The sequence below is a fragment of the Mauremys mutica genome, chromosome 26, assembly GCF_020497125.1.
Source record: "Mauremys mutica isolate MM-2020 ecotype Southern chromosome 26, ASM2049712v1, whole genome shotgun sequence".
In the NCBI taxonomy this organism is placed as follows: Eukaryota; Metazoa; Chordata; order Testudines; family Geoemydidae; genus Mauremys; species Mauremys mutica.
The window spans coordinates 6501109-6517491 of record NC_059097.1 but is presented as its reverse complement, the minus strand read 5'-3'; the positions used below and the strand labels follow the sequence as shown (position 1 = coordinate 6517491).

General features: G+C 54.3%; 1 protein-coding gene and 1 non-coding gene across 2 annotated transcripts in view; one reads left to right on the top strand and one right to left on the bottom strand.

Annotated features, from left to right (window-relative positions):
* LOC123356618 (vesicle-associated membrane protein 2) overlaps nucleotides 1-16383 on the top strand; it is a 46045-nt gene that overhangs the window by 401 nt on the left and 29261 nt on the right. The gene's annotated exons all lie outside the window — the stretch shown is intronic.
* On the bottom strand, nucleotides 108-180 carry TRNAV-AAC. Its single transcript has one exon. It is a non-coding gene; the product is annotated as a tRNA-Val (tRNA).

Genomic DNA, 16383 nt, shown 5'->3' with positions numbered 1-16383 from the left:
AAAATGGGAATGGGGGAAGTATAACAGACCTATTGAGCATAGAAATCACTGCTGCTCCTACAACAGCAGGGACAGGCCACTAGGAGCTGGGAAAAATTAAGCCATCATGTTTCTGCCTGATTTTGAACCAGGGACCTTTTGCGTGTTAGGCAAACGTGATAACCACTACACTACAGAAACTCTGTTGGAGGACTCTGCCCCTCCCTTCATAAGAACAGAAGAGTGGCCAGACTGGGTCAGACCAAAGGTCCATCCAACCTCATATCCCATCTGCCAACAGTGGCCAATGCCAGGTGCCCCAGAGGGACTGAACCTAACAGGTAATGATCAAGTGATCTCTCTCCTGCCATCCATCTCCACCCTCTGACAAACAGAGGCTTGGGATACCATTCCTTACCCAGGCTGCCTAATAGCCATTAATGGACTTAACCTCCATTAATTTATCTGCAAAAATAATGAGGAGTACTTGTGGCACCTTAGAGACTAACAAACTTATTTGACCATAAGCTTTCATGGGCTAAAATCCACTTAATCAGATGCATACAGTGGAAAATACAGCAGGAAGATATATATATACACAGAGAACATGAAAAAATGGGTGTTGCCATCCACACTATAATGAGAGTGAGCAGTTAAGGTGAGCTATTATCAGCAGGAGAAAAAAACTTGTAGTGATAATCGGGATGGCCCATTTCCAACAGTTGACAAGAAGGGTGAGTAACAGTAGGGGGACAAATAAACATGGGGAAATAGTTTTACTTTGTGTAATGACCCACCCACTCCCAGTCTTTATTCAAGCCTAATTTAATGGTGTCCAGTTTGCAAATTAATTCCAATTCAGCATCTCTCGTGGGAGTCTGTTGCTGAAGGTTTTTTGTTGTAATATTGCGACTTTTAGGTCTGGAATCGAGTGACCAGGGAGATTGAAGTGTTCTCTGGCTGTGTTTGAATGTTATAATTCTTGATGTCTGATTTGTGTCCATTTATTCTTTTATGTAGAGACTCTCTGGTTTGGCCAATGTACATGGCAGAGAGGTATTGCTGGCACATGATGGCACATATCACATTGGTAGATGTGCAGGTGAATGAGCCCCTGATGGCATGGCTGATGGTGATTAGGTCCTATGATGGTGTCCCCTGAATAGATATGTGGACAGAGTGGGCAATGGGCTTTGTTGCAAGGATAGGTTCCTGGGTTAGTGTTTTTGTTGTGTGGTTGCTGGTAAGTATTTGCTTCAGGTTGGGTGGCTGTCAGTAAGCAAGGACTGACCTGTCTCCCAAGATCTGTGAGCGTGAGGGATTGTCCTTCAGGATGGGTTGTAGATCCATGATGATGCACTGGAGAGGTTTTAGTTGGGGGCTGAAGGTGACGGCTAGTGGGGTTCTGTTCCTTTCTTTGTTGGGCCTGTCCTGTAGTAGGTGACTTCTGGGTACTCTTCTGGCTCTGTCAATCTGCTTCTTCACTTCAGCAGGTGGGTACTGTAGTTGTAAGAACGCTTGATAGAGATCTTGTAGGTGTTTGTCTCTGTCTGAGGGGTTGGAGCAAATGCGGTTGTACTTTAGAGCTTGGCTGTAGACAATGGATTGTGTGATGTGGTCTGGGTGAAAGCTGGAGATGTAGGTAAGTATAGCGTTCAGTATGTTTCCGGTATAGGGTGGTGTTTATGTGACCATCGATTAGCACAGTAGTGTCCAGGAAGTGGATCTCTTGTGTGGACTGGTCCAGGCAGAGGTTGTAGGTGGGATGGAAATTGTTGAAATCATGGTGGAATTCCTCAAGGGTTTTCTTTTCCATGGGACCAGATGATGAAGATGTCATCAATGTAGCACAAGTAGAGTAGGGGCATTAGGGGACGAGAGCTGAGGAAGCGTTGTTCTAAGTCAGCCATAAAAATGTTGGCATACTGTGGGGCCATGTGAGTACCCATAGCAGTGCCGCTGACTTGAAGGTACACATTGTCCCCAAATGTGAAATAGTTATGGGTGAGGACAAAGTCACAAAGTTCAGCTGTGACATTATCGGGGATACTGTTCCTGACGGCTTGTAGTCCATCTTTGTGTGGAATGATGATGGAGCGTCTACATAGCCAGACAATCCTGCTGGGTGCCAATGCCTGAGATGATGGAGCATCCAGGATTTCCAGGTTTATGGAGCTTGGGTAGCAGATAGAATAACCCTGGTTGGGGTTCTAGGCTGTCTTATTGCCAAGGGACGGAGAAACTCAGCCAGCCGCAGGGGATGCATAACACCGCCCTAGTGTGGGTGACAGCGCCTCCAAGATCCTGACACCCCTATTGGTTCCACTGCTGGTTGTTTTCCTTTTCCGGTGGGACTTTGGGCAAGTTGCTCCCCCCTCTAGGGCTCCGTCCCCAGCAGGCAAATGGGGATTTAATACCTTCCCGCTATTGGAAAGTGCTGGGAGAATCCCCCAGCCAAAGCTGCTCTGACAGCGCTAAGCAGCATCTGACCATTCAAGGTCAGAGCGCACTGCCCAGGAGGAGTGTTTGGCTCTGGGGTTTCACTTCAGCCCAGTCTAGAGAGAGGGGCCCAGCCATGGGGTTTGGCTCAAGAAGACCAAGTCTCCAATTTGTTACCGGCGTTTTGAATTCCAGTCCTGTGCTCCAAAGTGCTTGGTGTCAGTTGCACGTTTTGGAAGCATGCTCTCCACTCCATTTTCCAAATCATTCATGAAACTATTGAATAGTACCGGACCCCGGACTGATCCCTGCTGGACCCACTAGGTGCACCCTCTCCGTTGGACAGCCAGACATGGAGAAGGGCCCTTGGAGGCTGGGCTTTCAATGAGCTCTGCACCCACATGACACTGATTGCATCTAGACCGCATTTCCCTCGTTTGCTTGTGAGAATGTCCTGCGGGACTGTGTCAAAAGCCTTAGTAACCCCAAGATAGATCCCATCTACTGTTTACCCACCTCCACTAGGCCCGGAACCCTGCCAAAGAAGGAAAGAGGATGGGTTTGGAATGATTTGTTCTTGACAAATCCATGCTCACTCGTCCTAAGAACCAAATTATCCTGTAGGTGCTGCTGACAAACTGATTGTTTAAGAATGTATTCCAGTATCTCTCCAGCTATGGAAGTGAGGCTGGCTAGTCTGTAAGTCCCAGGGGTCTCTTTGTTCCCCTTTGAAAGATAGGTCCTGTCTTGTTCATGGATGGGAAGATGTTCTTTTTCAGGGCTCTCAGACGAGAACTGGGGCACAACACCTGGTTTGTTAAGGCCACAAAAATGGAGCCAGGAACCTCTTCTCTCCTGCTGGCAAAGAATCCCAGGTACCTAAAAGACAGAAACTCAAATCCCTGAACGGGATTTAGAAAAGGCAATGGTTAAAAAGTTTGGCCCTGACTGTTTCCACAGACTAGACATTTTAGCAAACTTTAGGATTCCTTGGTGCTAAACACCGTGAAACTCCCCTTTCTCCTTCACAGAGGGCTTTATCGCCCCTTATCTCACTCAGGGTCACGACTGCTCAGAGTTCGAGAACTGTCCCTGTTCCCATTGGGCAGATGGGGAGGAGCCTGAGGTATAGAGAAGGGAAGTGACCTGTCACCAGATGGATCAGACTGAACAGGTTTCAGACCTCCAGGAGGCTCTTACCTTCTAAACAGGGACGGCTGTTTTCTAGTAAAATCACTGAAAGGGAAGGAGAAAACTCGAAAGAGGTTCCTCCTGGTGCTCACGTCCGTGAACCCGAACACTCTCCCAGTCCTCAGAGAGAGACCTGGAGAAGGAGACTTGCTGGAGCAAAGCCACAGGGGTCTCTGAGGTTTCCCTGGCCCCTCGCCCCTGTCCTGCCTGGCTGATGTCAGCATCTCTCTGTGAGGTCACCACCTCCCCACCACCTTGGACCAATAGTCTGAGGTCCTGCAAAAGGCCTTTGTGATGTCACTGCCGCACCCCTCCCTTGCTGTGCCAATGTCCTGCCCCTGGCCAGGCACTTTGCAGGTTTGAGCTACTCCCTGTGGTCACCCCACTCAAGGAGCGTTCGTTCTAGGCAGCAAGCCGGCTAGACAGGGAAACCTCAGATTGCAGAGGATAGGTAGGGTTCTAGGGGGGCAGTTAGGGGCCGGGGTCCCAGGAGGGGGCAGTCAGGGGACAAGGAGTGGGGGGGTGTTGGGGGTTCTGAAGGGGGCAGGAAGTGGGAGGGAGCGGATGTAATTAGTAATTTGATATGTTGGGTGGTGCCTTTTTTTATGTGTTCGCTTCCCCTCATGTGAGACCCTGGCTACGCCGCTGCCCACGGGAATCCAGTATTCTACAGCATTGCAGCTTTTTTGTCTGGAAGGGGCCCCCGAAATTGCTTTGCCCCAGGCCCCCTGAATCCTGTGGGCAGCCCTGGAATAATGTCAAGTTTTTGCTCAGAGGGGAGGAGGGCAGTGGGGAGGGATCCTGGAAGCAGGGGAGTTGGACAGTGTGGGGAGGGGAGCCCAGCAGTGGGGGTGGGGGGCAGAGGTCTGGGGGAGGTCAGGGAAGGATCCCAGCGTTGTGGGAAGTGGGCCGCATGGAGAGCCCAGGCCTGGCATGGGCTCTGGGCAGAGTGACTCTGTCCTTCTACACCCCCACCCCCGGCAGGCTAGGCAGGACGGGGAGAATTACGTGTTTGTTGGTAAATGTCAATGTCTGTGTAAACACACGACCCAATGGCAAAATATTTCCATCGATAATCATCAAACCTGACAGATGGGCAGAGTAAGAAACATGCTGCTTGAGAACGTGTCCTGTTCTAATCCGATACGGGTCCCTTCTGCCTTGGGCACCACCAGGTGGGTGTTTCATTTCCCTCCCTATTTTCACACAGAGACACAATTTCCTTTGCATGGATCCATGAACAGCAAAACCTCCCTGTGTCTCTGGTCTGAGCCAGGGCATTCGATTCCATTGACACCTTCTCTCCTGCAATGGCAATGGTTGGACAGAGTGTGTGGCCAGTCTCCCTGTGTCTCTGCTGTTCGTGCTGGGGAGCCTGGTCGGCCTTAGGGGTGGGGCCCCCGGCAGCCGCCCAGGGCTCCAGGGGGGTCAAAGGGCACCGTGTGGCCGTGCAAAGGTGCTCACTGCTCTCCCCTGCCCCAATGCTCCTCCGTGGCCCCACAGAGGCTGGGGGGAGCGAGGAGCAACACTATGTGCTCCCTGCGTCCTGGTCACTTTCCCCACCTGGGCTGGGCTGTGAGGGGAGCATCAGAAGCTGCTGCTCTCTGCCCTCCCCTGATGCAGCCCGGCTGAGGAACGTGACCTGGATGCAGGGAGCTCGGATGATGTCCCTTCTCGCCCCCCAGCCCCTAGAGGTGCCCGGAGAAGCAGTGTTTCAGGGAGGAGCAGGGGGCAGCAATGCCAGCTGCTCCATGTACACGGGTCAGTGTCCCCATGTGGTGCAGGAGGGGGCACGGGGGCTAGGGGTGAAGGGGGCGCAGGAGAGGGGCAGTGGCTGGGGGCACAGGAGGGGGTGCAGGGGTTGGGGTGAAGGGGGTGCAGGAGAGGGGCAGTGGCTGGGGGCACAGGAGGGGGGCACAGGGGTTGGGGTGAAGGGGGTGCAGGAGAGGGGCAGTGGCTGGTGGCACAGGAGGGGGCGCAGGGGTTAGGGGTGAAGGGGGTGCAGGAGAGGGGCAGTGGCTGGTGGCACAGGAGGAGGTACAGGGGTTAGGGTGAAGGGGTGCAGGAGAGGGGCAGTGGCTGGGGGCACAGGAAGGGGCACAGGGATTGGGGTGAAGGGGGTGCAGGAGAGGGGCAGTGGCTGGTGGCACAGGAGGGGGCGCAGGGGTTAGGGGTGAAGGGGGTGCACGAGAGGGGCAGTGGCTGGTGGCACAGGAGGGAGTGCAGGAGTTGGGGTCAAGGGGTGCAGGAGAGGGGCAGTGGCTGGGGGCACAGGAGGGGGTGCAGGGGTTAGGGGTGAAGGGGGTGCAGGAGAGGGGCAGTGGCTGGTGGCACAGGAGGGAGTGCAGGAGTTGGGGTGAAGGGGTGCAGGAGAGGGGCAGTGGCTGGGGGCACAGGAGGAGGCGCAGGGGTTAGGGGTGAAGGGGGTGCAGGAGGGGGCAGTGGCTGGGGGCACAGGAGGGGGTGCAGGGGTTAGGGGTGAAGGGGGTGCAGAAGAGAGGCAATGGCTGGTGGCCCAGGAGGGGGTGCAGGGGTTAGGGGTGAAGGGGGGCAGGAGAGGGGCAGTGGCTGGTGGCACAGGAGGGGGTGCAGGGGTTAGGGGTGAAGGGGGTGGAGGAGAGGGGCAGTGGCTGGTGGCACAGGAGGGAGTGCAGGGGTTAGGGGTGAAGGGGGTGCAGGAGAGGGGCAGTGGCTGGTGGCACAGGAGGGGGTGCAGGGGTTAGGGATGAAGGGGGTGCAGGAAAGGGGCAGTGGCTGGGGGCACAGGAGGAGGCGCAGGGGTTAGGGGTGAAGGGGGTGCAGGAAAGGGGCAGTGGCTGGTGGCACAGGAGGGGGCACAGGGGTTGGGGTGAAGGGGGTGCAGGAGAGGGGCAGTGGCTGGGGGCACAGGAGGGGGTGAAGGGGTTGCAGGAGAGAGGCAGTGGCTGGTGGCACAGGAGGGGGCGCAGGGGTTAGGGGTGAAGGGGGTGCAGGAGAGGGGCAGTGGCTGGAGGCACAGGAGGGGGCGCAGGGGTTAGGGGTGAAGGGGGTCCAGGAGAGGGGCAGTGGCTGGTGGCACAGGAGGGGGCGCAGGGGGTAGGGGTGAAGGGGCAGGAGAGGGGCAGTGGCTGGTGGCACAGGAGGGGGTGCAGGGGTTAGGGGTGAAGGTGGTGCAGGAGAGGGGCAGTGGCTGGTGGCACAGGAGGGGGCGCAGGGCTTAGGGGTGAAGGGGTGCAGGAGAGGGGCAGTGGCTGGTGGCACAGGAGGGGACGCAGGGGTTAGGGGTGAAGGGGGGCAGGAGAGGGGCAGTGGCTGGTGGCACAGGAGGGGGTGCAGGGGTTAGGGGTGAAGGGGGTGAAGGAGAGGGGCAGTGGCTGGTGGCACAGGAGGGGGTGCAGGGGTTAGGGGTGAAGGGGGTGCAGGAGGGGGCAGTGGCTGGTGGCACAGGAGGGGGTGCAGGGGTTAGGGGTGAAGGGGGGCAGGAGAGGGGTAGTGGCTGGTGGCACAGGAGGGGGTGCAGGGGTTAGGGGTGAAGGGGGTGCAGGAGAGGGGCAGTGGCTGGTGGCACAGGAGGGGGTGCAGGGGTTAGGATGAAGGGGGTGCAGGAGGGGGCAGTGGCTGGTGGCACAGGAGGTGGTGCAGGGGTTAGGGGTGAAGGGGTGCAGGAGGGGGCAGTGGCTGGGGGCACAGGAGGGGCGCAGGGGTTGGGGTGAAGGGGGTGCAGGAGAGGGGCAGTGGCTGGTGGCACAGGAGGGGGCGCAGGGGTTAGGGGTGAAGGGGGTGCAGGAGAGGGGCAGTGGCTGATGGCACAGGAGGGGGCGCAGGGGTTAGGGGTGAAGGGGGTGCAGGAGAGGGGCAGTGGCTGGTGGCACAGGAGGGGCGCAGGGGTTGGGGTGAAGGGGCGCAGGAGAGGGGCAGTGGCTGATGGCACAGGAGGGGGCGCAGGGTTTTGGGGTTAAGGGGTTGCAGGAGAGGGGCAGTGGCTGGTGGCACAGGAGGGAGTGCAGGGGTTAGGGGTGAAGGGGGGCAGGAGAGGGGCAGTGGCTGGTGGCACAGGAGGGGGCGCAGGGGTTAGGGGTGAAGGGGTGCAGGAGAGGGGCAGTGGCTGTCGGCACAGGAGGGGGTGCAGGGGTTAGGGGTGAAGGGGGGCAGGAGAGGGGCAGTGGCTGGTGGCACAGGAGGGGGCGCAGGGGTTGGGGGTGAAGGGGGTGCAGGAGGGGGCAGTGGCTGTCGGCACAGGAGGGGGTGCAGGGGTTGGGGTGAAGGGGTGCAGGAGAGGGGCAGTGGCTGGGGGCACAGGAGGGGGCGCAGGGGTTAGGGGTGAAGGGGGTGCAGGAGAGGGGCAGTGGCTGGTGGCACAGGAGGGGGTGCAGGGGTTAGGGGTGAAGGGGGTGCAGGAGAGAGGCAGTGGCTGGGGGCACAGGAGGGGAGTGCAGGAGTTAAGGGCAGAGGGGACACAGCGTAGGGGTTAGGGCACAGGAGGGGGCAGAGTTAGGGGTGGGGGAGGCACAAGGGTTGGGAGTGCAGGAGCTGGGGGTAAAGGGGCAGGGGGATCATCCAGGGGCGATGGGGAAGGTCCAAAGTACAAGGTTTGCCCAGGGCACCATTTCCCCTCACGCGGGTCCTTGGGAACATTTCTTGCTGGGAGGGGGAGGGGAGAGACGAGGTGTTTTCTCTCTGTTTCTTTCCTCTCCGTTTTCTGCTCCTTCCTTCAATTCCAGAAACCTCCCTTGTGTGTCAGACGGTGCAGTGACACCCTCCCCACCCCAGGCCTCTGGAGCCTTTGGAGCAGGACGATCCCAGGAGCTGAGGATGGATCCAGGGGTGAGTAGCTGGCAGGAAGGAGCCCTAGCAGCTCTTCTGGGAGCGCAGGGGAGGAATGACTCCCCCTGCTCTAGCTTCTCCCCGTGGGGCTCTGGGGAGCAGGGAGGGTTGTGTGATAAATTCCTGTAACCCTTCTGCCCCTCTGAGTTGGCAGAAACAAGGGCCGGTTCAGTATCTAGGGGTTCTGTTTCAATAACACAATGCAAAACTGGCTCGAGCTCCCATCCAGTGACCTGGGACAATTACATACCACCCACCCAGGGCACCTCTAGGAGGCAAAACTTCCCCACTCGCAAGCAGGGAGTCTGAGCCGCTCCGCTCCACCAGCCATTCCATGAACCGCTCCAGTGGTCCCTGCAAACTGCTCTGCTGGGGCAGCAAAGAGCCACCAGATGTTCTGAGGGCTGGAGAAAAATGCCTTCTAGTGAGCTATTGAAAGAGCTCAACCTGCTTAGCTGATCAAAAGAAGATTGAAAGGTGACTTCATTGAAGTGTTGAAGTGTCTTAATGGAGAGAAAAGATTGGGTATTAAAGGGCTCTTTAATCGAGCAGAGAAAGGCCTAACAAGACCCAATGGCTGGAAGGTGAAAAGAGACAAATTCATATTACAAATAAGGCACAAATGTTCAACAGCGAGGATGATTCACCACAGGAACAAGCTACCAAGGAAAGTGGTGGATTCTCCATTTCCTGATGTCATTTAATGAAGACAAGATGCCTTTCTGGAATGTGTTTGCCTCAAAAGTAGCTATTGTGTCCTACAGGAGGCCTGTGATATGCAGGGGGTCACATTAGATGCCCTAATGGTCTCTTCTGGCCATAAAGTCGATTCATTTCTGTAAAACTGAGTGTAGCATTGGGAGCAGCATCTGATGTTTCCCTGTCTAGCCGGCTTGCTGCCTAGAACGAACGCTCCTTGAGTGGGGTGATCCACAGGGAGCAGCTCAAACCTCCAAAGTGCCTGGCCAGGGGCAGGACATTAGCCCAGCAAGGGAGGGGTGTGGCAGTGACATCACAAAGGCCTTTTGCAGGACCTCAGCCTATTGGTCCAAGGTGGTGGGGAGGTGGTGACCTCACAGAGAGATGCTGACATCAGCCAGGCAGGACAGGGGCGAGGGGCCAGGGAAACCTCAGAGACCCCTGTGGCTTTGCTGCAGCAAGTCTCCTTCTCCAGGTCTCTCTTTGAGGACTGAGAGAGTATTCGGGTTCACGGACGTGAGCGCCAGGAGGAACCTCTTTCGAGTTTTCTCCTTCCCTTCTAGTGATTTTACTAGAAAACAGCCGTCCCTGTTTAGAAGGTAAGAGCCTCCTGGAGGTTTGAAACCTGTTCAGTCTGATCCATCTGGTGACAGTTGAATTCTAGGCATGGAAAACACGAGCTTAAGGAGGCAGAATTTTATTGCGCACCTGGGATTTTGTCCCTTAGAATCACTGGGGACATTAGGGTTTGTCCTTTTTGTTTCCTCCATCCTTCCCTCCCTCCTTTCTCTTTGTCTCTTGCTTCTTTTGTCCTTTCTCCTTTTCCCCTCCCAACATCAGGTTTTTTCTCCTGCTGATAACAGCTCACGCTAACTGATCACTCTCGTTATAGTGTGTATGGCAACACCCATTTTTTTCACGTTCTCTGTGTGTATATATATCTTCCTACTGTATTTTTAACTGCATGCATCCGATGAAGTGGGTTTTAGCCCACAAAAGCTTATGCTCAAATACATTTGTTAGTCTCTAAGGTGCCACATGTTCTCCTTGTTCTTTTTGCAGATAAATTAATGGAGGTTAAGTCCATTAATGGATATTAGCCAGGATGGGTAAGGAACGGTGTCCCTAGCCTCTGTTTGTCAGAGAGTGGAGATGGATGGCAGGAGAGAGATCACTTGATCATTACCGGTTAGGTTCACTCCCTCTGGGGCACCTGGCATTGGCCACTGTTGGCAGATAGGATATGGGGTTGGATGGATCTTTGGGCTGACCCAGTCTGGCCATTCTTCTGTTCTTATGAAGGGAGGGGCAGAGCTCTCTGATGGAGTTTCTGTAGTGTAGTGGTTATCACGTTTGCTTAACATGCAAAAGGTCCCTGGTTCAAAGCCAGGAAGAAACATGATGGCTTCCTTTTCCCAGCTCCTACTATCCTGTCCCTGCTGTTGTAGGAGCACCAGTGATTTCTATGCTCAAAAGGTCTGTTATACTTCCCCTCCCCCTCGCTTTTGTCTCCTCTCCCTCTCTGAATGCCTGTGAAGTGGCTTCCCCCCCCCCGCTCTCTCCTGCAATGCTTGTGGGATGAATGGGCTGGTTGAAGATCAGAAGAGCTTCCAGGTAGACAAGGTGTCTGGGACTCTCATTAGGCAGCACTCGCACACCCAGAGCATGGACACTGGCTGAGGTGGAGTGTGACCCACCGGATGCAGCCAAGTCATCTCTAGTCACAGGCCATGAGGTTCAGGACCTTAAAAGGGGAAGGGGCCTGTGCTCAGCTGTGCTCTCACAAGCTTGTACCTCCAGTGAATGCCCTTCGCCCCGACCGCCTGGCCAGTGGTTCGCTGCGTTACATTCCATCGCGCCTCAGGAAGACTTACCTTCATCGCACCGTCCATCACGGTGCTGGGGGACACTTACCTGGCAGAATCCTGACATCTCCAGTGCTGAGCCAGTCCTGGGAGCATGAGTGTGAGTGTGACCCCCGCCTCCTTTTGAGCTTAGCTGTCAGTATAACAAATATGCTGCTTTCTGCCAAACTCTGGTGGGTCATTAGTCCTCCCTACGCTGACTAGCTGGCCCTATTTCGGGTAACACCTGCGATAACCCCAACCCCTGCAGGACAGAGGGTGGTGAAATGAGCTGAGAAAGAGCCTTGGCCTCAGCAGGGGAAAGCTAGAGGATCTGGGCCAGTCACCTTTTGGAGCCTTGTGGCTTGGTCTCCTCTGCCCTGGGAGGTTGGCCGGTGGAGGCCAGCTCTTCCTGCTGGCCTCCTCTGCGTGACTTGCCAAAGGAGGAAGTGAGGCAGGAATGGGGCAAAAGAGGAAAGTCGAGCTGAGGAAGGCAGGGCAGAAGCTAAGCACCTCAGTGCGGCTAAGTGGGGTTAGTAGAGCATCACCATTCGTTCTGCAAAGCCTGGGGAGGTGCAGTTGGCTGCTGGGAGGCAGAACCCTGTGCCTGCCTCTTGGCTTCCCAGGGGTGGCTACTTGCAGCCCAGGAGAGGAAGGATGGTTCTGGTGAAAGGACAAGCAAAGCTCTGGGAGGAGATTTGGGTGTGGGGTGCGGGCTCTGCGCTGGGGGAGGGGGTTGGGGTGCAGGAGGGGTGGTGCTTACCCCGGGCACTGCAGCTCCCAAAGTGACCGGTACACACAACCCTTCGGCAGCAGCTCTTAGGTGGGCGGGTCAGGGGGTCTCCGTGTGCAGCTGCCTGCAGGTGCTGACCCCTGAGCTCCCATCAGCTGCAGTTCCTGGCCAATGGGAGCTGCGGAGTTGGTACTTGGGGCAGGAGCAGCACATGGAGACATTCCCCCCACCCCAGGGGATGCTGGTACATGCCGGCCACTTCTGGGAGCAGCACAGAGGGACGGAGGTAGAGTGGGCAGGGAGCTACCTTAGTGCTGCTGGCACATCTCTGCACACCCATTGCGGGAGGGGAGCAGAGGGCCTCCATGTGCTGCCTGGGGTAGGGGCAGAGCATGGAGCTGCCTCCCCTCCCGGGTCTATTCCAGGAGTGGGTGGGTGGGGTCTTTTGGCCTGCAAGGTGCAGCAGGTCAGACAAGATGATCACACTGGTCCCTTCTGACCTTAAAGGTTCTGAGTCTAAAAGGGAGAGGGAAGTAAAGGATTTTTTTTAAAATATAAACCAAACATCATAATACCTGGATGACTCCAACTGCTCATTTTACGGTCTTGCCCCTTTCTTTGTCCCCTGTGTGTTTAATGATCTGGTTGATTCTCTCATTCCATTGATAAACTGATACAACGGGACTGAAACTAAACAAATTCCTGGCCAAGAAAAGGGCACATCCCTGCATTGGCTAGGAAGTGAACCTTGGTCAACTGCTTGGAAGACAGCTATGCTCACCACTATACCACCAATGCATCTGGTGAAAGTCTCTGATTCTTCACACTTGGTGTCTGGTCACCCTACTGCTCAGTGTGAGGCAAATGTCTCTGTGGTCTCTGCCATTCATGGTGGGGAGTTTCCCCACTGATAACAGTTCTTGCTGGGTTGGGGATGCGAGAGAGAAGAGGTGTTTATTCTGTTTCATTCCTCTCCATTTTCTGTTCCCCCCCCTTCCCTTCCCTTCCAGGGTCCTCCCTTCCATTTCAGACTGTGCAGTGACACCCTCCCCGCACCCAGGACTCTCGAGCCTCTGGAGCAGCACGATCCCATGAGAATCTCAGTGACCAAGGGTCTTTTCCAACTTCCAGGAGGCCCCAGCTTGAGTCTAAAGGAAGCTCTGTTCCTTCCTGGGGATCCTCTCTCCCTTCCTGGAGATCAAGGTCATGAAGCCTCTGCCTTGCCTCCTGGGTCTGAATTAATGTCCCATTTCCCACTATCTACTCAAAAGAAACAAATGTTTCTAACCCAGGTGAGTGGAGTTAATTCAGCTGGAATCCTTCACTCACATTCCTTAGGAGATACAGACTCTCTGTGACACGGACTGACTGGGGTTCATCTCTGCATGTCCCCAGTGGGGAAGGAAAGACACTGAGGGGGAAGGAAGAAGATGGACAGAAGGAGTCAAATGGGGCTAGACCAGAATAGGACATTTTCTGCCTGTTAAAATGTACTAGACTCTAATTGCTTAAAACAAAACAAAAACCCACCAGCTTCTGTTTGAACCATCAGCTTTTCACAGAGCAGCCAAAGTGGTGAAGCACAGACACACGTAACCACCTACAGCCCAAGTTTGTCTAAGAAGCACCTATAGTGGCTCATGCAGGGGGAAATACAGCTGTGGGTGTGAGTTCAGGCCTCACCCAGAGCGTTGGTTTTCATTAGCCACAGAGCTTCCCCCACTTGCTTTGCCCAATTCACATGGAAAGTGCCATAGGAGGGTGATGAGAGTAAATTCTAAACTCTGAGATGCGGAGGTTGGCCCAGAGATTGGAATAAGGGGTTTGAAGAGAAAAAGCTCTAAGAGTATAAAACCAGACAGTCTCCAGGGGCAGGTCCGGTACATGCCTCAACAGGGAGCCATTCGGGGGAGGGGGTTTCACTCCCTCTGTTCAATGTCCTGAGAGGTATTTGAAGATGAAGATAACACCATGGCTAACAGGTGACTGGCATGTCCTGGGTTAAAGAAAGGGACCTGGGTTAATAGTCTGAAGATTTGCATTACCGTCACTGTCTGACCCCCCTTCAGTGTGGAGCAGGTGTGTACGTTGTGACTCCTGCAGAGCAGGGGCAGCTGTTTCCATGGCAGAGAGCCTGGCACTTAGGAGACTTTCTACACTTGCTGTTTTGAAGCAATTCAGTAAAATAACAGAGGGGCTACAATGTCTGGTCCAAAATTTCAGCCCCCCTGGTGCAAAAACACTATTTTAGGATCTACATCGGAGGCTCCCAGCACTAGGACACCTGACCAGAGAGCTCAGTGGGGGCGTAACAGCTGCTGACTCTGAGGGTCCCGGGCTAAATCCACTTGCAGGGGGAAGTGTTTTGATTTATTTGATGGCTAATGAGCACCAGCTACCAGGGGAGAAGCCCTGAGAGTTGCTGCCACTCCAGCTGCTGCTGGGGCAGGGGGGAGCCCCAGGGGGCCAGCTGCTGCTCTGGCCACCCCAGAAGTGCTGCCAGAGGCCACCAAGCTGTGGCTGCTCCTGCTGCCCTCGGGACCACTGGTCAAGTGGTCCCCGGGCCAGCCGCATTGGCCGCTGCTTGGGCGGTCCCTGGAGCCAGTTGATTGAGTGGCCCTGGAGTAAGCCACTGTGTCCACTGCAGAAGTCACGGAGGTTGCAGGAAGTCACAGAATCCGTCACAGACACAGAGACAAACCCCTCCCTGCTGTGACTGCAGTTCCTGGAAGGAAAGAGAAGAACAGAAAGTGAAGAGAGAAAGAAAAAGAGAGATTCCCTGACACCTCTCTCCCTGCTGCCTCCCCCCTCGTATTCTGTAACCCCATCTCACTGGGTTCCCTGTGCTGGTGCCATGGGGGTGACACTAGAGTTCTGGGGATTTGGGGGGCTCTTCATTTCTCAACATTTCACACAAATTTGTCTTTGGGCTGAAATTTCTCCTGTTAGGCCTCTCAGTCAGAGCTGTACCCCCACCCTGTTGTGGGGGAGCGGGGGGCAGGGGAGATGTAAATTGCAGAGCAGGCAGAGAAGTCGCCCATAAAGGGTCATATTGATCTGTTGACTGGTTCTGACCGGGGTCACACGTCCTCTGACACAGGCTCATGTGCAGAACATGGGAGCTCTGGCTTGTCCTAAATGCTGTAGACTGAGAGTTCCTGGAAAGGGCAGGGGAGAGGGAGCAAGAGGAGAAAGGCAGAGACATTGGAGATGAGGAATTGGGGGGAGAAGAAGGAGAGAACAGAGAGACAATCAATGATTGAAGCAGAACAGGTGTCCCAACTCCATCTTGCTCATCACAGGTGTTCAGAGAGACAGGTAGTTGCGGGTTTTCCAGTGTCAAGTCTGAACTTTGATTCTAACAATGTGCGTTGAAATATCAAGGGGATCTCCACATACCTGATCTCTTCCCCTCTCCCTTTTTTAGTATTAATTTTTATTTTGACGTGTTTGGCTTAACCGTGATTGTCTCTTTCCCCACCTGTATTGCAACTTGGGGTTTATGTTTATTTTGCCTCCCTTTTGTTCATGTCATTATAATTGTAACAGCAAAGGAACCTGCAGGAGCAAAAACTGACTCAAAACTTCATTTCCCCATCATGCCGGAACATCCTACAAACAGCTCACGGAGCTGGAATCATAACACGCAAGGCCAGACTCTGGGAGGATAAGGAACAAATTCAGGCTGCCAGTGACCTGCAGGAGGGAGATGATCTTTTGACAGTGACGGATGCCTCGTCCTAAAGGCCTTTGTCTGCCCCCTTCCAGTGACTGTTTGGCACAGGAATGCAGCCCCCACTCCTGGGTCTCTCCTGGGGAAATAATGTATCTGTGCAAAACACCAAAGCTTTTAACAGAAAGGAAGACGAGGATACTAATTAACTTCATGTTTAATTTCATTGTCGCTGGTACCAACTTATTCAACAATTACAACATATAAACCCATAGGGCAGTTTTCTCTTAATTCCCATTTCCACCCAGACAGCTTTGTGTGAAGACACATTCTACAATAACCTAGGAGCCTTCCATTTCTGTGAGTTCATTTCTCCCTGGGGCTTCTCCCAGAAGTCTGGGTGGAAGGGCTCTCACACGACGTGGGAAGGCTGCATCATGAGAAAAACCACCTGTGCTCTATTTTCACACTTTCTAATCCTTCAAAGTAGCAGCAGGAGGAGAAGCGATACAAATGCATTAGATGCTAGAGCAAAACTAAGACACCAAACCACAGACTCTGGACTCCGCATTCATGTATCCTGCACTCTGAACTTGGAATCTGATACATTCCCTCATTGGCTACCATTGTTTGGCCAGCAGGGAAGTAATCCTTGTCCAACAAGGCAGCCAGATTGGGACCCATAGGCATGGAATGGCTCTGAAGGAATCAGCTGTTTCTCTCTGTGCTTCATGAAACTTTGGATCCAATGGTAAAAGAGTTGTGCCCAATTTAATCATGGCGTCCTTCAGGAGTGTGACCAATGCCACTTAACTAGGGAGCAGGTTCTAAAGATAGTTTACCTGAGCCACAGGTCACCATAGCTTCCATCTCGGGGGTGAAAAATCAACCACTAGTACCTGCAATTTCTACTTGAGTTCTTGTCAAACCTTTGACGTTACTTGGAGTAATTTGACACTTTTCTGGTGTAGAATTCTTCAGCAACCGCACAACAGATCTGTAGCGATAGTGAGGTACAACTC